The sequence below is a fragment of the Equus przewalskii genome, chromosome 15 (assembly GCF_037783145.1).
Source record: "Equus przewalskii isolate Varuska chromosome 15, EquPr2, whole genome shotgun sequence".
NCBI lineage: Eukaryota > Metazoa > Chordata > Mammalia > Perissodactyla > Equidae > Equus > Equus przewalskii.
The window spans coordinates 7,971,740-7,993,491 of NC_091845.1; the positions used below are offsets into that span (position 1 = coordinate 7,971,740).

General features: G+C 56.3%; 1 protein-coding gene across 16 annotated transcripts in view; it reads left to right on the plus strand.

Moving 5' to 3' along the window:
- The window catches only part of ATP2B2 (ATPase plasma membrane Ca2+ transporting 2), a 351,827-nt gene that overhangs the window by 235,471 nt on the left and 94,604 nt on the right, over window positions 1–21,752 (plus strand). The window lies entirely within an intron of this gene.

The following is a 21,752-nucleotide window of genomic DNA, read 5'->3' on the forward strand; positions in this document are numbered from 1 at the left end:
CCCTCACATGAGGGAGAAGAGTTCCCGACATGAACCCAAAAGACGTGGATGTGAGGCTCCGCCTGGCGTTCCCCAATCCTCCTACTTTGTGCAAAGAGGCTGCACCGAGCCTCAGTTTCTTCCTCTGGAAAATGGGTCCAGTGCCTACCTCACAGTGCCTAGTGGAGGCCTGAGCATACAGTAGGCACTCAATAAGTGGCAGCCATTATTATTCTAAGGAGAGTGAATGGCAGTCCCTTCCCCATGTATCTGAATTATTATCCCCATATGACAGTTTAGAACTCTGAGACTGGACGTCTCTCCTACACTGTCCCCTAACTCCAGCCCCTGTGCCTGGGCACTGGTGGGCGCCAACCCTGGACCCATTTCCTGCCCAGGCTGTTTGTGGACCCAGCCGCCCAGCTGGGGCCAAGCGGTCCACCCAGTGATTGCTGTGCCCACACCCGCTGTGCCTGGTGGCTCTGGGTGTCCGTGTCCCTTTGTGTCTGGGGCCCTCCTCTCTTGGGTCAGGAGGAAAAGCTAAGACTGGTCCTCCATCGCAGATTGGCTGCCATCTCTGACTCGGGCCCGCGTGCTGAGCCCGGGCGGTTTAGAAACACCTTTCTTTCTCGGTGTTTAGTTTTGTTTTGTCAGGGAGGGTGGAAAGAGGGGAAGCATCTTTTCTGTGCAAGTCTAGGTCAGGGCTTGAGAAGGCCCACATGGGGCCCTGAGAAGGCAGCGGGCTCCGCCTGGGGGCTTCTGGGCCAGCCTTGTGCGACCACCAGTCTGTGGCAGGATGGCCCAGGCTCCCTGTTGCCGTTAGGTCGGCACACATGGCCTGCTGGGAAGCAGGGTGGGTCCGTGGTCTTTGCCTTTTGTGTGGGACCAGGAGAGTCTCCTGAGTTAGGAATTCAAGTGTCTCTGGGCCCCGGACTCTGTTGAGGGCCTGATGGAAGCCATGGCCCCTCTCCGCAGAAAAACAGCCAAGTGCATGCAACAGATGGAGCTCACACCGTCGGCAGGTTCACAGAGCCCCTCAAAGCCAGGCCATGGACCCCGGGTTAAGACGTCTGCCCTCCCCGCCCACCTGACGGGCTCTCAGACCCTGGGACGTGGAGCAGTGTGTGGCTGCACTCCGGCGCTGTGCAGGGCCATTACCAGCTGGCTCGTTGTGTCCCCTGTGTCCTTCTGGGGAGCATGAGCACACTGAGGCAGGAGTCCTGCCCCTCTCCTCTCTACGTCTGTTGCCCAGCCTGGAGCCTAGCACAGAGGAGGATGGATAATTGCCCAGTAAAACCCTGAGACATGGCCACTGAGTCCCAGCCCACAGGGAGCAGCTCAGACGTCTGAGTAGATAATCCAGACTCAGAGCAGCAAGGCCTCGGAGCTCAGAGGAGAGGTGAGGCGGGTGGGCTGTGAAGGTCAAGGAAGGCTTCCTGGAGGAGGTGTTCAACTTTGGCCATGAAGGAAAGAGAAGGGAAAGCATGTAGCATGGCAGAGAGCAGCGTTTCTTAGACAGAATTCCATCGAATACCGGTGTGCTGCAAGAAGTCAGGCGTTATGTGAAAAATGAAGGGGCCTCGGTTTTCTCATCTGTAAGTGGAAAGAATGATGACAGCTTTGTCTGTAGCTCTGCCTCTCGTCTGCCCTGTGGGTGCAGCTTTCAGCCTTTTCTCTGACCTCCCCAGGCCTTGGTTCCCTAATTTTTTGTGACCAAATGAGATCTCCAATGGGAAAGATCCCGAGAAGGAGGAGAGTGCGTAGGAGGATTCCCCAGAGCCTCTGACGCACTGGTCCCAGAAGGGACCTCCCAGTGGAGCTGCAAGAGCCTTGGGGAGGGGCAGAACAGCATAATGCTGCAGACCCCAGACTTGGGCAGCCTGGGTTCAAATCCCGCTCTGCCATTTACCAGCTCTGGGACGTTACTCAACCTCTCTGTGCCTCAGTTTCCTCTTCTGCAAAATGGGGACAGTAACAGTGGCTGCTTCATAGGGTCACGGTGAGGACAAGGTGAGGTAGCTTAGGACAGCACCTGACGCTTGGGCAGTGCTGCGTGCTAGGATCAGCCTTGGAGACCAGACACCTGTTTCCCCATCAGTAAAAGGGGCCGTGAGCATTGCATGAGGTCAGGGCAAGTGCCCCGCACATAAGTGCTCAACCACTGTCGGCCCTTGTTGTTTTCATTGTGATTATCGCTCCTCTGGAAGAAGCAGTCACATTCTCCAGAACAGCCGGAGTCTGACTCTTGCAGTGTCCTGGCCAGTGTCCCCAGTGGTGCAGCGCTGCTCACCAGGCTGTCCTGCTTCCTGGTTACACGTGTTCCTGGAAGCAGGGTGGTTATCCCATTTTACAGATGGGAGCCGGGGGCTCGACGTCGGCACCACGGTTCACATCAGAGCAAACTCTGAACAACAGCCCCGCCGGCCATCACACCAGGTGTATCCACGGCCCCGAGCCCAGGGTGTGCACCTGGGAACGGTCCTCTGAGGCCACTCTCTGACTGATGAGCGCCTGCGTGGGGGCCACCGGGGAGCTTTGCTTTGTTCTCTCTCATGTGCAGCACTTGACCTGCCCTGTTTGGCCCGCTTCTAATTTAAAGAAATGCTTGGCCTCCAGCCCCCAACTTAATAGCCAGGTGGTCTGGGGTTGTGCCAGCTCCAGACAGGATTCAGGTTGGCTGTTCCCCGCACCCCCTGCCCCTAATCTGCTGACGTGGGCAGGGAGCCCGGCCTCTGAGTCACCCTACAGGAAGCTGCTCGGGCTACGCATAAATCAGCCTTCCTGGTCACATCAGCTAATTTAGCCAGAAAGGTCTCTGCAAGTGATAGAGGGGGTTTGAAGCAGTGGAAATAAGCTCCCACCCAGGGCTCTGTGTGCTGCCAGTACAGGCCATGGACTCAGCTCCCAGGGGCCGGCACTGTTGGATTTTCCACCTGAAGGAAACCTGGCCCCTGTGAGGCCAAGGGGGCCTCGCCCGCATCTGGGCTCCATTCCCTTCCTCTCCCGCTCTTGGTTCTGTTCCATTCTGCTAATGCCTTTCCCTGCTTGTCCTTCCTGGCTCCCTCTCCTTCCACACCCTTCCAGCCTAGGATGGTAGAGCCCCAGAAACTCGGGTTGGAACCCTGACTGGCTTACTCTTCAAGGGACACTGGGAGAGCTCAGGGTAACCTCTCCGAGCCTTCATTGCCTCGTCTGTGAAGTGGGGGTGATCGTGCCCCCACCTCACAGGATGTGTGAGTGTTGGATCGGATAATCCACAGGAGGGCCTCGGTGCCGAGTATGGCAGACCCCAGACACTTACAGAATGATGCTCATTGTCATTGTTATTATTGTCCCTAACTACTCTTTTAAGAAACAACATGCATGAAAGAATTGGGCAATTAAATAAGACGGTGCCAGACAGAGAGTTACTGTGCTGTCACAGGAGGCTTCCCGGAGTAGACGACTTCGCAGTGAGTCTGGAAAGATGGGTCGTGGGAGTTGGGGTGGCCACTGAGACCCTGGAGGCAGGAACTGTTTGTTACTCTCCTCCTGGTGCAGTGCCCGGGGGTTTGTGACATGCTGGCAGGAAGGAAGAAGGGAAGGAGAAAGAAGTGGGGGGGGGACACCCCGGCCACTCCCTGAAGCCTGGGGACAGGACACAGGACACCTTGTGTCACCCGTGGAACCATTGGCTTCTGTTCCCCGAGCCCAGAGTGGTGCTGTCATGAGCTGCTGGGTATGCACGGCCCTCATCCTTCACTTCCTGACCCTGCTCCTCAGCTGGCAGACAGGGCCTGGGACGGGCCCCATGGGGTGCTCCCGCATCGCGTGTTTCCAGGTGGGGGAGGAAAGGGAACAAAGAAGATGGGGCAGCAGTGGGGGAGGAACCGGATACTTGGGAGTGTTGTGAAACGGAACCTCCGGTTAATTTTGTATGAATCCTACAGCCTGCCCGAGTGGAGGAGAGAGAGGGGCGGGGGGAGGACAGGAGACAGACCGTGGGGATTGCGCCCCGTGCTGCATAAACGTGACGTTAAGTGAGAACGCCTCTCGGACTTGGCGGGGTCCATGTCATCCCCGAGCCGCCACCAGCTGGGCACAGGGGAGGGTGTGAAAGTGGAGAGTGGGGGCCTCCGTTTGTCATTGTGCCGCCCTATTTCTCTGTGTGCTCCTTCTCGGCAAGGATTGCTGGGGCCCTAAGGGGTAGACAGGGAAACTGAGGCAGCCACAGATCCAGCAGTGTCCCAGGCAGGGTGAAGCTGGGGGCCACTCAGACACGGGGTCCATGTGGGGAGTTCGCAGCCTGGCCAGAGATGAGCAAGAGCGCCTCCCCCCAGGTCTTCATATGAAGTGACCCAGGCTCCGTTTTCCGGCCCAGGACTGTGGCAGGTGCGATGCCTGGAGGAGAGAAACTCATCACGGTATTTAAGAGGCTCAGGAAAGGAAGCCGCCTGCTCAGAGATGCACGCAGGGCTGGAGGACGGAAGGCACTGAGACAGGGGAGACCTCCTGGACTCGCCTCTGTCACCAAGCAGGCTCATGACCTCAGTTTTCTTATCTGTAAAACGGGCATTGTGTTACTTCCCTCTGCCATTTTGAGATAGTGAGCCGAAACTGCTTTGAAAGTTTTCTACAAAAGAATCCTCATCTTCTGGTATTTGCTGACGGTTTCTATCTATTAGGATTCTATTTGACAGAAATGCATCTCAAACTGGCTTATTCAAAAAAAGAGATGTTCTGGTTTGTGCAACTGAAAAGTCCAGGGGCTGTTCTGCCGTCAGGCGTGGCTGGATCCAGGGCCTCCAGTGCTGCAGCAGACCTTTGTCCATCCTTCTCCTGCCATCTTTCGCCTCCACCGTCCTCTGCGTTGGCTTCATTCTCAGGCAGGCCCTCACCTCATGGGGGCCCCAGCCACTTCAGGCTAACAGCCTCCCATCCCAGCCGCCCCACAGCTAAAGGCACCTCTTTCTCAGGGTGCCCCCCTTTAAGTCTGAGAACAGACTCTCACTGGGCCACCTGGAGTCACATGGCCAGTCTTGAACCATCCCTGTGGCCAGAGGATGGACTCAGCTAATAGGTCGGACCAGCACACATGCTCACCCCAGAGCGGGCGGGTTGGTCCCTCAGATCACATGGAGACTGGGGAAGCGCAGGGGATGGAGGACAAGCCACGTATGCTTGTGGGCCTACTGTGTGGAGGGCCCCTACTGTGCGCATGCTGAGGAGGGCCTGGGTGAAGAACAGCCGTGCTCCATGCCTCTGAGGGGTGCTCGGCCCGGAGGGCGAGAAAGGACAGAATCAAGGAGGCAGCTGGGGAGAAGGGCCGGATCCAGGAGCACCAGATTCGGAGTGACCACAGCCAAACCGCAGCCCTGGGAATAATCACCCAGGGTCGTGGGCATAAGCCGGGCCTGTCCGGGCGAGGCTGGTCCACAGCCAGTGTCCCAGAAGCGAAGAGCCCAACTTGGTGTCATGGTCGAATCCTGGCTCCGCTTCTTTTCCAGCTGTGGAACGTTGGGCCGGTTGTCTAACTTCTCTGTGCCTCAATTTCCTGATTGGTGCCCGGGAATAATAACAGTGCCTCTCTCATACGGTTGCTGTAAGGGTCAGGGTAACATGCGTAAAGGGCCGGTGCCAGTGTCATAGGGCAGGTGCCACACCAGGGACTTTAAGGGACAAGCTGAGTGTAAATTGGTGGAGAAGAGAAAGGCATCTTATCTGGGCAGCTCAGTGGGCTTAGATGGCACGCGCGAGGCTCTGGGTTAGAAAGAAAAAAGTCCACCCAGTATTGGATTTGCAGTGCTTACACACACACACACACACACACACACACACACACACACACCCCAATCAGGAAAAATAAATCCTTTAAAAGCACAGCTTTCTGTGAAGGTCTGATGACTCACGTGTGGACGCGTTCCAGAATGCCACCCGCACGTCTTTGCGAATCGCCAACAAACCCACACGTTGACTGAGGCCTGCTCTCCGTTTCCCAGGCCGGGGCAGCCGAGTCTGCTGGGCAAGCCGTCCTTCGGGCCTGGGGTGGCCAGGGGAGGCAGGACGGGGAGGGAGAGGGCCTGACCTCCAGCTGACCGCCGCATGGAGTCCAGCAGGACGAGAGGGACTTTGTGGCCCACGGATGGCGCCGCTGGGCCTGGGAGAAGCTTCGACAGCCAGGCACCCAGAGGGGTGGGGGACGTGGGCGGTGGGGGAGGCAGACCCACCACACAAAAGTCTAAATGCCGAAGCCACCCCGTGACTGTGGTTCCCTGAGTTCACACTCATCAGGGCCAGGCCCTTGCGACGCATCGACTTGCGTGGTCCTCACAGCAGCTCCTGGAGCGGGAAACGAAGGCTCTGAGAGGACGCGGGCCCCGATTCTTGCTCTGAAAGCATCTTTGCTTTGCAGAATAAATGTGGTCTAGACGCTAAGTGCCTGCCGCGTGCTCAGAAAAGAGAAGGAATGAGAGGAGCATTAACTCTGGACTGTCCCAGCTCCGCCACCAAGACCTGGAGCAAGTCACTCCCTCCCTCTGAGCCTCAGTTTCCCTACCTGTAAATGGTATGAAAATAGTGCCCGCCTCCCGGAACCAACATATACAGGTGTTCAATGCACATCCCCAGTGCTTCCTCCGCCTCTCCCATGCCGGGCAGAGGTGTGGGCTGACACACATTCATTTGTTGAACCAGTATGTGTTGTGTACCTACTATGTGCAGGCTTGGGCCACGTTGTTCCTCTGGGAAGAGAGGTTCCGTCTGCTCCTCAGGAGCAGCGTTGGTGCGACAGGGCCGGGACAGCCTTCCAGGATCTTCCCTCTGGGTCCAAGGAGCAGGGGCAGAGGGGGAAGATTTTCAGACAGGAGACAGCTTCAGGGGCGCAGAAGCAGGCAGGGACCAGCAGGAAAGATGGCAGCCGGGCGGGGGCCAGGACTCAGGCCAGCCAGAGGGGGCGAGGAGGAGCCCCTCCAGAAGCCTGTCCCCTCCAGGGCTCCCCAGAGACGCCCAGGAAAGAGGGAGGCAGAGCTGGGCTGTAACCTGCCGCCGCCCAGAGACTCTCCCCGTCTAGCTGTGTTGCTGGTTCCTGGCCGTGACGGCAGTCCAACAGACGCTAGAGACTCTTAGCCCAGCCTGAGCACTCACGGCCAGCCAGGCTCTCTGCAGAAGCTTTGCGGCATCGCCTCGTTTAATCTTTGCAAACCCCTGTGAAGCAGGAGCTGTTCGTGTCCCCAGCTTCCAGATGAGGAAATCGAGGCACAGGGCACCGCCACGAACGAGGGGCCCAGCCAGGACTGGTCCCCAGGCAGGCTCGCTCCAGAGTGTGCACACGTAACCTCCTTAATCTACTGCCTCCTGTTGACAAAAATAACTCTGCGGCAAGAGGGAGCGTGCTGAATTTCGGAGGAGGGGGCGACCCCTGCCTGACCAGAGGCCACACTGGGAGAGGCTGCCTCTGAGCCAAATCTGGGACAGGAAGGAGTAGAATATGCAGAGATGGGGAGGAGAGCACATTCTTAGCGGTGGGAAGCAGCATGAGCAAAGGCCCTGAGGCAAGCACTGGCCATGCATGGGGAGAAGTGAGGAATCCCCTGAGCCTGGGGCCTCGGCTGTATCTAAAGGGCAGAGGACTCCAGCCCACAGACTGTGGACTGATTTTTAGACTCTGGTTTTTGTTGGTTTTCTCCTGCTGTGTGTGCAGCTTGGGTGATAATGCTCTCCGTATGAGTGCTAACTGAGCCGTGAGCTCGGGGAGGGGGAGGCCCTGAACACAGCTCCTCTCCAGGGCCAGTAAACCAAAGAACTGGCTAAACACAGGGAAGCTGAGGCTTGGGAGGTAGTTCTCATACTGGGTTCCCTGGGGTTCCGCAGGAGGCAGGGAGATGCTGAGTGGGTGGGGCTCTGGGCGTCCTGCCCCACCGTGTACCAGGGCTGCTCCTTTTTTTATCTGTTTTGCATGGGGAAGCATCTGGTAAGATTTTTTTTTAACAAAGCATTCAGAAAAAAGAAAAGAAAAGAATTTTGGAAACTTCCGATGCTGGAAGAAAGGTGCTAAACTAGAGTGTCTCCAAGCCTGGGTTGGGGCCCACGTTACATAAGTTCTCAGGCCTCGGGTCTGACATCTGTCGAATGGATTGGGGCGTGTCCAGCTCCCGGGGTCCACACTGGTCTGTGGATTAAAAGGGAAAACACACAGGGTGCAGGCCCGCAGGGCCCTGGTGGAGGGGGCGGGTTGTCTTGCAGCCGCCTCCCTGCCCCCAGCTGTGGTCAGGCCTCGTGTGCTGGGCCCCCCAGGGGTGCAGGAAAAGGACGTTCAGTCCCCTCACCTGTGTGAGAGGACGCTCTGAGCTGGGAGGACTCAGGTGGGGACCAGTCTGACTTTGGTCCTTGTTGACTGGGGCCCCCTCCAAGCTCCTCCCCAATCCTGTGCCTCTGTCTCCCCATGTGGGAAATACAGGGCACGGCTCTGCTGGTCTCTGAGGCTCCTCCAGACGCAGCCATTCTGGAACTGTGAGCCCCAGCACCCCCGCAGCCAGACATCAGACTGCAAAGGGTGGCCGACTCGCAGCCAGACCCCAGCTCTCTGTCCCCTGAAAGGCTGTGACCTCAGAGCCTTGGGCTGTGGCTGAGGCCCCGTCACAGCCCGTCCCTACCACGTGGCTTCAGACCCCTACCCACAGGCTTCCACAGGCCCGTGCGTGTCCCCTGGCCACAGTTCCCTGGCTCCCAGAGGTCCAGGGGCCTGGACACCAGTTTCTGATGACATCACCTCCCTGAGTCTCGGTTTCCTCAACCATCGGGTGGGCTGAGGGGGAGAGATGTTGCTCAGTACTGCAGCCTGGACCCTCTCTAGTGCTAGGACAACCTCAGCTGTCCACCCAGCCTGGGTCCCACAGAGGCCCCGAGTTCAGCTGGAGGACGCTGCACAGCCTCTCCCTGCGGCCCGCCTGTCACACGAGAGGCCCCGAGGGGGCAGGGAAGTTATTTATACAGGGCCCCCTCACCCCACAACGATTGTCTTACTCCCCCTGGCGCGATCCAAGCCTCTGCTGTGGTTTCAGATCTGGAGTTATTTACAGTCGGTGGAAATGAGCAGCTCAGCCGATGGTTCCCTGGTCCCCGCCTGCCGGCGTCAGCTCCAGCTCCACCCCACAGGGTGGCCCCCTTGACATTTCCATGGTCCCAGCACATGGTTCCAGGGACCGTTCCTGAGCAGAGAGGACTCTGCTGTTTCTGTGGGACGGCTTTAGACAAGATACCGTGGGGCTGAGAGGTGGGCGTGAGCCCTTCCAGCTGGAGGATCTGGGAGGGCTGACGGAGGAGGCGGTACTCGGGCAAGATGTTGAGGGGCAGACGAGGTTTGCAGTAGGAAGGGCACACAGGTAGAGGGAACAGAATGGACGAAGGCACGGAGGCAAAGAAGAAGGGTGTGTAGTGGAAGAGCCGATCTTTCTGTCTGGCTGGGGCTTCGGGGAGGAAGGGACTAGAAGTGGTGATAATAATTAAGGGCAATCGCACACTATAGGTGTTCCAGACACCATCCTAAGAGCTTCACTACCCCCTTTGATCCTCCCAGCAACCTTATGAGGTAGGCACTGGTATCAACCCCATTGTTACAGAAGAGGAAACTGAGGCACAGAGGAGGTAAATCCCTTGCCCACGTTCACACAGCTAACAAGTAGAGGACGTGGGTTTGGACGCAGGCAGATAGCTGCAGAGTCTCTAGTAGGGACCCCTTTGAAAAGCTCTGACTGCCGAGCCTAAAAGTTTGGGCTTAAGTTCAGAGGCAGGAGGGAGCCCTTGCCGACTCCTGGGCAGAGGAGAGTGTCGCTGGGACGCTTGGTCCGGCAGCCGTGAGTTGGGTGTGGAATGGGGAGACACCCCAGGGGTAAAGCCCGTGGGGAGTGGGGAGAGGCGTCTGGAATGAGGTGACAGGGCCGGACCAGGGACGGGGACTGGCGATGCAGAGGAGAGGGCGCGGAGCAGCGGGACGCAGCCTGTGGTAGGTGGTCAGCGGGGAGGGGTGTCAACACAGACTCAGTTTTCAAGACAGCTGCTGGCCACTTGTGGCAGAAACGGGGCCAACGAGGAGAGGAGCGGTGTCGGGTGAGGTGGGAGGTCTGTGCTGAGCACCAGGCATTCCCCTGCCTGGGGACAGGACAGTGGGCCTGGAGCCCTGGACAGAGGCTGGGCTGGGGATGAAACATCCAGATGACAGAGATGTCTATAGGGAAGTCCTGTCTCTGCTAACAAGCCCCCACTTACCCAGGGGGGCAGAGATTTGGGCCTGTGTCATTCACTGCTGTATCCTGCCACCTGGAACAGCATCCAGCACAGAAGATGCTTCATAAGCGTGCAGGAGTAAATTCACCTGGGGCCCTTGTCAAGCACAGGTCCTTAGGGAACCCCAGCTACAAGGGAGCAAGCAGCAGGCAAAGCAAAAGTAAGAGAAGTAGAAGGAGAGGGTCACCTGCAGGTAGGGCATGATCAGGGTGTCTGACACTGGATAGGCAGTCAGACATAGGAGCTGCCACTGAAAGGGTTCAAAGAGGACAATGAAGGAGTAACAGCCTCAAGGGCAGGCTGTGCGATGAGCTCCTGGAAACCTCTGCTGGACACAAGAGCAGAATGGAGCATTCCCTGGGGCTACCCTCCGCCTCTATACCAGCTGAGTCAGTAAGCGGATGGGATGAGGGCCTGAGGGACTCATGGATCCACAGGACCACAGGTCTGGAACAGCTCTCAGGGAGCATCTTATCCAGCAATCCCAGGGTGCACATGGGGACACTGAGGCCCAGGAGGGAAGGGACCTACCCAAGCGCACAGTGGGTGAGGCCCCGACCCAGGGCTGGGGCCCTCGAGTCATCCCTGGACGTCATGAAGGGGACACACGTGCCTCCTCCCTGGCCTCCGTCACAGCCTCCCGCCTCCCCCAGGCCCTCAGCTCTCTCGCCCATCCCTTCCTTGCTATGGTTGAGTTTCCGGGGCCGCCATGACAAAGAGCACAGACCGGGTGCTCAGCTGCAGACACACACTGTCTCCCAGTCTGGAGGCTGTGCTGGGAGATCAGGGCGTCGGCAGGCTTGGTCCTCCTGCGGGCCTGGAGGGAGAGTCGGCTCCAGGCCTCTTTCCTTGCCTCGGAGGTGGCCGTCTTCTCCCTGCGTCTTCACGCTGTCTTCCTTCTGTGTGTGTCTGTCTCGTGTCCACGTTTCCTCTGTAAGGACACCAGTCATGTCGGACTAGAGCCCACCCTAATGACCTCGTCTTTGCTTAGTCACTGCTCCCCTCTGCCGTGACCCTGCCTCCCGCTATGGTGCCATGCTGGGGTCCTGGGACTTAGGACATCAAGTTGTGGATTCAGGGGAACACAGTTCAACCAGAACGTTTTCCCTTGAGACAGTCACTTCTGCACTTGGAGCCACAGCTTCTCTCCTGTAAAGTGGGGGCGTAAACGGGACCAGACGAGGACGGTGGTGAGGGCAGACGAGCTCCAATCTGTGTGGCCACGTTTGTCTGGAGACCCCTCCCCAGTGGGTGTTAGGAGGTAGCAATGCCACCCGCACATCAGGCAGCAGACGTCCTGGGTCTGACTCCCGGCTGTGCCGCTTCCTTCTTCGCTGTGTTGTGCCGAGCAAATGACTTCACCTCTCGGAACCTGGTTACTCATCTGTGAAAAAGCACTTACTCCTGGGCCACTGTAAGGAATAAATGAGCTGGTGCAAATGAGAGCACACAGCACAGTGCAGGAAGCCCGCAGAGAAAGGAAGCAGCCTTTATTATTGTTACTATTGTCATCATCGTCATCAGTGTTAACATATGATAGGTTTACAAAGCTGAGGCCCAGAGAGGGACGGATCTTGCCCAAGCTCACACAGCCATTTGGCACAAAACCGAATGAGAACTCGGGCCTCTCAACCCTCAGTCCCAGCTTTTTTAACCACATCCCTGTGCTATATTTAAACAACAAAAAAAAGTAATTCCTTAATGCCCAACATTAGGAGAGCAATTAAGCCCCTTTCAGCTTCTCCATGTACCTCACGGAACAGTAGGAAAATGACAGTTACAGGGAACGTGGAGCAGCATGGATGAGGCTCTTTAAAGCAGGCCATGTGAAGAGAGCGGGGTTTTGCACTGCGCGTGGCGACGGCGCCACGAAGACAGAGGCAGGGAGGAGGCTGCAAGGAAACATCCCGAGGGGCCGGGGCTGGGGCCGCGGGGTGAGATCAGGGGCGGTGGTGTCTCTCTTAGCCCGTCTTTGTGCCTTGGGGGGACGTCCTTCTTAGGAGGGTCAGCTAAGGCGGACGGGGTGAGCAGCAGGAGCTGGCCGCGCCTGTGAGGACGGTCCCTGGCAGCTGGGAGTGGCCCCCCAAGCTGGGGCAAAGGCTGGAAGACTTAGCTCGGTTCTCCAGAGGGAAGTTGGGACGTGCAGGCACAGATGGCAGGACTGACACTACAGATGTCCCTTTGGGGAATGTGGGGTGAGGAGAAATCCTCTCTGGCCTTTTTTGGGTCCTTGTGTCACTCGGTGCCAAGCACTGCTGTGCAGGTAAACGTCTTACACACGCTTTAAAAAAAAAACAAACAAAAAAACAAAAATCATCATTGCTTACAGTCCCAGAGTCTTTAAAAAGAGTCCGGGGCTTAATCCTGACATCAGTGAACCGAAGGACCAGCCAGGAGAGGCAGTGGGCTCAGAGCAGCACGGCTGCCCCGCCACCGACCCACACAGCGCCCCCACCTTCTCCAGGGAGGGAAATGAGTGAATGAAACGTCCGTCCTCTGCCTGAGAGGCCTCCTTAGAGGTTCTCCCAGGAGGACACAGACACCCCCGAGTGAAGAGGATCTTAGGGCAGAGTGTTCTCAAGTTCCCCTAAGGGCAGGCGAGGGTGAGTAGGGACCCTCAGGAGGTGGGAGTGGCCCACGTGTGGGAGAAGTACCTCTGGACCTGAGGCCTCCTCTCAGCACTGGAGGCAGAGTGGGCATCCTAGGCCTAGTGAATGCACGGTGTCCTGGGGCCCCGTCGACCCCGCAGGAGGACGCTGTAGTGAATGCACGGTGTCCTGGGGCCCCGTCGACCCCGCAGGAGGACGCTGTAGTGAATGCACGGTGTCCTGGGAGCCCGGTCGACCCCGCAGGAGGACGCTGTAGTGAATGCACGATGTCCTGGGAGCCCCGTCAACCCCGCAGGAGGACGCCATAGTGAATCCACGATGTCCTGGGGACCCCGTCAACCCCACAGGAGGATGCTGGAGCCCTCTTGTGGCTGCATGTCTCTGGCTCATGGCCACAGATGGCCAAAGTGAAGAACCAGACCCCCACCTGAGCTCCTCCAGCTGCCCCCTTACTGGTCACCATCTGGTGGCCAGCAGAAGGCTCAACCTAGGGCAGGCCAGGTGGTCCAGTTCAGAAGGGAGCCCACGGGGAAGTCTGCCCTGTCCTGCAGTAATAGCCGAGCTGGTGACCACCTTGGACAAAGTGGTATGCCAAGATGCCTCTATTATCCCTATTTTGTAGATGAGGAAACAGAGGCACAGAAGGAGTGACTCACTTGTCCGACTCACACACCTGTGGGAGTAAAACCCTGGGCCTGGATGGGGCCACACCTCGAGCCCTTAAGCGGCTGTCACACAGGGATGGAGGGCACCCCTAGGGCCCTGTGGTCCCCACAGAGTGGTGCTGGGACTCTGGCCCCAAAGCCTGGGAGTTTTCAGTTGCTGCCAAACACTCTGGAGGTCAGGCCCAAATATGAGAGGGAGGGATGGGGTGGGGGACAGGCAGACACCCCATCTGTCAACGGGATGGCCAAGAACTTGATTCTGCTTTCCAGAGCTCCCTCATCTGCCTCCTTCTGGCCGGCTACGTTCTCAAGGGCCTCTGGGTCTGGGCCTCGTGGACTCTAAAAGATGAGCCCAAAATCCGAGACCTAGGGTTTGGAGGCTTTTAGCCCTGGAGCCTTTTAGGGCCTGGACGTGGAGCACCAACTGAGGGTCCCATGTCAGCAACTCTACTCACTTGCTGTGTGGCCTCAGTTTCCTCGTCTGAAAAGTGGATTAGATATGCCTACCTACAGGGTTGCTAGGAAAATTAAGTGAGAATGATGGATGTGTAAGCCCCTCCCTTCTCTATCCTTTCCGTCTCCAAGCTGTTCTCCCCACAGTGGCCAGAGTAAACTTAAATATGAAGCAACTTGTGCCACCGCGTGCTGGAAGCCTAATGGCTCCCAATGCTCTTAGAATGAAATCTAAACTCTTCACTGTGGCCTGCAAGCATGGTGTGATCCAGCTGCCACCCTTTAGCAGGGTCCTCAAGGACAGGAACAGGAGATCAGAGTCCCCAGCCTATAGAAAACCAGAGCTTCCTTTAAAACTGCAGAGCTTGCTCCTCCATTAATGCCATCTGGGACTCCAGAATAAATTGAAGATTGTAACTGAAAATAAATGATAATTATAATGTTGAGACTATAGATGCCCTGCCCCTCACTACCCCTGCCAAATGTTGACACATCCTCTGGTGGGGTATGCCCCACCCTCTGGCTGAGAATCACTACATTCCTTTAATTCATCTGTCCTTTAAAGAAGCGTTTATTATCACCTACTTGATGCTAGATGCTATCCTAGGTACTAGGGATCCAGCAGTGAACAAAGATCCTCATCCCCCACAAAGATTATGGGAGTCCAGCAAAAAATATAGCAACAAATAAATGAACAAGACAATATCAGGTGGATAAGGACTTTGAGAATGACTAAGGGGAGGGGCAGCTTAGGGGGCAGTCAAGGAGGGCTTCCCTGTGGAGGTGACATTTAACCTGAGGTTCAGCTGATGTGCCGGATGCCTAAGAATTGCTTTCCGCAGTTGCCTGAGGGTGAGTTCTGGTGGGGCTCCTGCTCTTCAGTGTTGTCAGATCCCCTCTGTCCATTTCCTGGGCTCTGCCAGGCCCTGTAACCTTGATGATCTCTTTTTATATCAGTCCTGCTTTGGGAGATAAGTATTTTCAGCCTCCCATTTTATAGTAAAGAAACTGAGGCTCACAAAGGACTTGCACAGGGTCACACAGCGAGTGAGTGACAGAGTTGGGACCTGTCTTTGGGTCTCCTAACTTTCCCGGCCCTGTGCCCCTCCCCCCACCTCTTTCCTGGCTGGGATGCGTTTGGAGAAATCACAGCATCAGAAAAAGAGCCCTCGAGTCTGTTAGAAGCTGGAGCTGTCAGCTGGGAGAGAACCAGGTCCCAAGAGGCCTAAACTGTGTGCTCAGTGAGAAAAAGGAGTCACAAAACTGTGGCCCAATCCTGGAGGCATAGGCCTGTGGGAGACTCCTGGCCAAACCCCATTGCAGGAAAAAAAAAAAAAAAATCCCCTGGAGGCAAACTGTAGGACCCTGACGGTAGCTTTGTGAATTACAGCACTTTGGCTCCGCTCCTAAAGGGCTAAAGTGTTTTCCTTCCGCTTGAGAGAGGTGGCCATAGCATATTGGTGGGTAGGCAGTACGTCCTAGGCTTTTGGATTTTGTGCTTCCTGAGGGCAAGGGCAGTTGCATCCGCCACTGAACCCCGGCACCCAGCAGGGATTCTAAGTAAATGAAAACCTGAGTGATGATTGCATGCATATGTGCGTGCTGAGGGCTCCCCAGTCCACCTCCCCACGACCAGAACCTACAGCCCAGCTCGGCCTGGGGACCACAGGGATGTCGGGGAATCTAACCCTGGCCAAAGCCGCCGGCAGTGTCTGCACCACCTCCCTGTGCACGCCCAGCCCAGCCTCCTTCCCTCTGTCTCCAATGTCACCCTTTCATCCCCACCTAGAGGTCGTGCCCAGGGGGAGGGCACCAGCTGGGAGGGGCTGTGATCTGATCAGCAGAGACTCATCTCCTGCCACCCCCTTGCCAGCCTCAAGGACGCGCGAGCTGGCACGGAGCCGCCAGCATCCTGTTGAAGTCCTGGGAGATCTAATTACCCAGACAAGGAGAAAGTGCGGAGCGAGCGCGCACCGGGGTTTGGAATAATCAGGTTTTTGACCGCAGCAGTTCATGCAGAGCCAGGCTGCAGACTGTCCCTCTGATGTTCTGATGACGGGCTCCGGGGACAGCCGGCTGTTTGATCTGGAACTGCCAACTTTTCTGTAGCCCCCAAAGGCTTTCCTAAATTGTCCTAACAATTACCGTCTCAGGGAGCCAGCCGCGCTTCAGACCTCGGCCCAGTGACAGACGAAGTACAGCCTCGATGTGGGAGGCAGGTGGAGACCCCTTGGGGGCTGGGGGCCGGGTCCCAACCCTGAGGTTTAATTCCAAGCGCTGGGGGTGGGGGGCCTTGCCCTTTATGTATGGCCTCTCATTGCAGTATTATCACCATTTCACAGATGAGGAAACTGAGGCACAGTGTGCTCAAGGTCACTTGCCAACAGGTTGCTGAGGTGACATCCGAGCCCGGGCCTGCCCGGCCCATGCCGCTCTCTCCGTGTGTTCCAGATGCCCTCCAATCTCAGGTGTCCTCCCCTCACCCTGTTTCGTGTATTTAAATTTCAGAGTCTCTTGGCACACGTCATGCCGGCTCCGTCCTGAAGTTTTGTCCCTGGAAAGTGCCAGGGATGATTTTCTGCTAGCGTGTGTCTCAGTTAAAGGGTGTTTTTACCTTTTGCTATAAATATCTAAAAAGAATCGCCCCCAGTAGAAGTGGGAGCAAGCAGTGCGGGATTTAAGGGTGTCGTCCCCCCTCCCCCCCTTTGCGGAAAAGCCTAAAGTGAGCGAAGGGTAAGGAGGCTTGTGGACACCTACTAAGCTTGGGCGTTGGGAAAGCTTTCGTCTGTGTATTCGATCCTTCAGTAGATGTGTCCTGAGCACTCACTGTGTACTCGACGTGGCTCTGGGCCCTGGGGAGAGAGCCAGCAGTGAACAAAGCAGTCAATGCCACCGCCCTTGTGGGGCCTGCGTTCGAGCGCGGGTGGCAAGCAAAACGCCAAGTAAATGGGAGCGAGATTGCGATTGTCCATCGTAATAAGGGCTCTGGAGGAAATAAGCAAGGGTCTGGGGTCGGGATAACAGAGTGACCCTCTGAGACCCTGGGACCCGGAGGCAGAGGACACCTGGAGAATGAGAGGGAGGCTGCCATGTGGAAGGGGCAAAGGCTGGGAGGGGGGCCCTGAGGGGCATTCGGCGAGAGGTGAGGCCAGGGGAGTGAGCAGCTGGACGAGGGGACCTTCAGGAGGAGCATGGGTTCCCCCTCTAAAGTGAGGCAGCCGCGGGGGGCTGAGAACAGGGGGGTGACACGATGCCATGGCCCCGCAAAGCAGGTACTAAATCCTCACTCCAGCAGGCGAGGGTAGGAGAGATGGCTCAGCCAGTGAGGAGGTGACAAGGCCACTTTTCAAACCCGCACCTGGGTGAGGGTCTCTGCATCGCCCTGCCGGCCAGGGGAGGGTGTGGCCGGAACGCCTGCTCCAGTCTCCCAGCTCAGTGCCCTGTCCCTCAAGGGTCTTGGTGCTTTGTTCTGTTCATTTTGGGTTTTTGCTGGGCCTCCGGCTGAACAGAGCTCCAGGCAATGTGATTTGAGGGTTCCTCGGGAACATTTTGTTTCCCGTAAAATTACAAGCTGTGGGAGAGATGTGCATTCCTGGTTGCTGGGCAACCAGGTGTGACCCCGTGAGCAGTGGGGTGATGATTCTTTCCAGACAGAGGTGGCTGGTCCACCCGCTCTTGCCTCTCCACAGCCCCCCAGGACCAGACCCTCCCAGCCAGGAAGGAGAGCCCCAGGGACTCACAAGGAGGGGGACAAACTACATAATAGATGCAAGCAGGAGAGGTGACAACTCCCAACAAATATTAAATGGGTTCAGCCCCAAAGGAAAAAGAAAGAGAAGGACCTATCCCCGTATATAGGGAAAGTCCTTACGACCGTAATAGTGGCCCAGAGATTTACCACGTGGCAAACACTGTCCTAAGCACAGTAACTCATCATGTCTTCACGACAACCCTATGAGGTGGGTACTGTCATAAGCCCCATTTTAAAGATGGGAAAACTCAGGCGCCTGGGGTTCTCATGCCCAACCTGTCAGTGGCAGAGCCAGGTCGTCCGGCCCCAAGCTCAGCAGCAAAGCAAATGAACGGACGGCCCGTCTGAGACAGCAGATTGGGGGTCAGCGAGGAAGAACAGAACACACGAGAGATTTACTCAAAAACTGGAGCTGAATCAGTTCAACTCTTATTGTGGCCCCACTGTGCGCTGGACAATTTACGTTATGCAGAAATGAGGTAAAGAGCTCAGGCTAGTGGGAAGGGAGTGGAGGCAGATAGGCCTGAACAGGCTATCACAATTTCTACCAGGTGTGGCAGGCACTACGAGAGAGAAGAAGAGGATGCTGGGAGAGGGCATCGAGGCAGATCCCAGAGAGGCGACAGACCAGGCCTGGAAAAGGACTGAAGTGGAAAGAGAGGCATTTCAGGTGCATTCTATCACCTCGGATTGGAATTAAGTTTTTAGGGGTCTCTCTCCACCCCAGGCCGTGAGCTCCTCGAAGCAGAGGTCAGGTGCCATTTATCTTCATGTCCTTAGGAGACAACGCATATCTGACGTCTTGGATACGGCGATCACAAAACGTTTGTTTAGCAAATATGTGAACAAAGAGGAAAGGACAGGGGAGTGAACGAATGGGGGCTGAGGGAGGTTGGTCTTAACTGTCGAGCGGAGAATGTTACACACTGTTTGTTGAGCAGTTAGAGCCATGGAACGTTCCAGAATGGAGAAGTAAATTCCATAACGGGCACTTAAGGGAGATCAGAGCAGTGAGTGTATATCGTGCGTCAGAAGGTGGTGGGACTGGGAGTGGGACCCACTAAGGAGCCATGACGGGAAGAGCCAAACGAGAGATGCTGGGAGCCCGAAGTCAGATAATGACCTCAAGAATGAAGAGGAAAGGTCAATTCCAGGAAATATCAAGGAAGCTGATCAATATGGTCTGAAGGAGGAATAGATCTGAAGGAAACAAAGAGGTCGGTCTTAGACTTGCTGAGTTGGAGATGGGGACAAAATAACCAAGTGGAGCTACTTTGTGGGCCCGGTGAAATCCTAGCCCGGGGACTGAAAGAGAGAGAGGACAGGACACAGCAGATACCTGAAACGCAAATCCCCACTTCCTGAACCCACATCTGTGGCAGACATCACCAATCAATCTCAGCACTCAGACACCTCAAGCTCCAGGTGGCCCCTATTAATCAATCACCATTGACATGCAAGATGAAACTTGTCTGTTGCCCCTGTTTAGGGGCAGCGGGGGGAGCCTTCAGCCTGGGCCCCCCTCAGAAAGCCAGAATAAAAGAGGGAACGGGCCATGAAGGAGCAGAGGTGGAGGTAGCAAGCCCTCGAGGTCAAGGTCGGTGTAAACCACCTGAGGTCCAGGTCAGAACCATGAACTTTTCCCTCTGTAAACTTCTAAACTCTTTTTTTTTTTGAGACAGACTTTGAAGGCTAAGAGAGTTTAAATGCTTAAACTTTTTAAGAGTTTTAAAAAAATATATTCAAGCAAAATCACCCAGCTATTGCCATGCATTCATTCCAGATAGTGAACAAGCATTCACTCCTGTGGGTAATCATCTTCTGAGGGCAGTTCGGGCACTTTCCTGAGCGGCCGAGCTGTTCTCAGCTGAGTTCAGCGTTACTCTTTGGTGAAGACTGGAAGGACGTGCTTTCCGCCTGCTGCAGGGTCTGTGGCCTGCCAGCCAGCCGCTCCATGCGTTTTACTAAGCACCTACTGTGTGCTGGGCTCCGCCCTTAGGCACAGGACATCTCCACCAGCCTCCTCCAGGTAAGAGCTCCAGTCTGGCAAACTAGGGCAAGAACCAGCCTCAGAGCCATCTGCGGTTTCACTGGCAACCAGGCCCAGCGACCTCTCCTCCTCCACAGACTGGAGAAAGAGGGAGAATGTTCTCAGACTCCTTCCAGTTATCAAGAAAGCGTCACAGCCAGCCTTCCAGCGTCCCTGCTTTCAACCTGGCGAGAGCGGGGCCGTGGCTGGTCAGCAGAGAAACCGTCCCTTCTCTCCCAGAGGAGGACGGAGGCACCTCCCAGCAGGAATGCCCCGAGGGGCTGGCCGGGGACCTGGGGGCCCTCAACCAGACCTAAAACCAGACGCACGCCAACTTCTCCAGGGTTTAGAGTTAGCGAAATTCCAGCAACAGCTTGCTAAAGGAAGCACTCTCTCTCTTCTCAAGGACACTTAGGAGAGAAAGTGGAGGTTTCTCGAGGGGCCTCTGTGGGTTTTGCCACAAATCAGTAGATGGATGTGCTGACGACAATGGCTGTTCCAGCCGGACTCACTGACAGTGTCCCCTGATGGCCGCTGTGGCTCGTTTTCGCGGGAGCCTTGGTCAGTGCAGCGTCTTCACCAAGCCCTGGTGCCACCCTCACCACCACCCCAGGCCCCGAGGGAGGGGAGTGGCTGGTTTCCTGCTGGACGGGAAGTGCCCAGTACATGAAATGAAAGAGGTGCCAACCCTCCTTTGTTGCACAGGCAGCAACAGAGGTGGCCTTTGTGAAATTATTGGAAAGACACACAAAACGTTTAAATTACAAAGGAACAGCCAACTGTGTGCAGTTAAGCGTCCACATAAATGACAGCTACGTGGTGCACATAGTCAGCTGTTCCCAAAAGAGACGCCCACGCACGCCAGTGTCGCAGAGCAGCAAGATCATGGGGTCTCGATGTCTCCAGACCTGGGGCCCAGTCCTGGATATGCCAGTAATAGCTGCATGAGCTCAAACAAGTCACTTCACCTCTGAGCCCCAGTTTCCTCCTCCATAGAGTGTAGACAAGGCTCTTGGCCTTATGTGGTCAAAGTCCTTTAATGTAAATTTAGAGAATATTGTCGTTGCCCACTCTAGGCCAGCCACCGTGTGGAATGCATTGCCTCACACAGCCCTCTCCTCAGCCGTCTGGGGTCTGCAGGATCTCTCCATTTTATAGCCCAAGAGGCCCAGAGAAGGTGAGTGACTTGCCTCAAGTCACACAGCTGGAAAGTGGTCCGGCTGGAGCCATGGTTAGTCATTGGATACTGTGGTTCAAAGCCCAGAGGATCAAAATTAAGTGCATGTCCTACTTGCTCCCAAAAGATTTTGCCGCAGCAGACGGTGGCAGCGTCACACAGTCAGGCCCCCAGGTGGGGGTAGAAGGTCCCGGCAGCGCGGGAACTGACATTTCTGCTCACGAGCGTGTGACCGGTGCTGGGTGGAGTGCAGAGTGCACGGTCACAGTCTACTGAAGGAATGAATGAGGCCAAACACGGAGTAATTCAGAACACGGCTCAGCCAGCTTCCGTGGGTTCAATTCCAGCTCTGCCTCTTCCTAGTTGTGTGTAAAATGGGGTGATAATGGCGCTTGCCACAAGGAGTCACTTGGAGGGTTACACAAGTTCCTACGGGTAAGAGCAGTTGGCGGAGGAGCCGACACAGAGTAAGCAGCAGGTGTTGTCCGTGAGCTGGTCAGGAGGGTTTCCTGTAGATTCACACCAGCGCGCCTCCCGCCCCCCCAGGGTCTCCCCCTCTCTCCCTCTGCTTTCCTCCCTCCACCCTCCTTCCCTCTCCCCTCCCTCCATCCTTTCTTCCTCCATCCTTCCTTCCTCTAGCCTCCCTCCATCTCCCCCCACATCCTCCCTCCCTCCACAAGCACATAGTGACTGCTCACTGTGTACCAGCCACAACCAAGGATGCAAAATGAAACGACACTGGCCTTGCCTTTCAGGAGCTCAAAATTAAGTAACCTGAAAAGTCAGTTAAAATACCACCTAATGGCTCTGTGAGGGGAGGAGGCAGCCG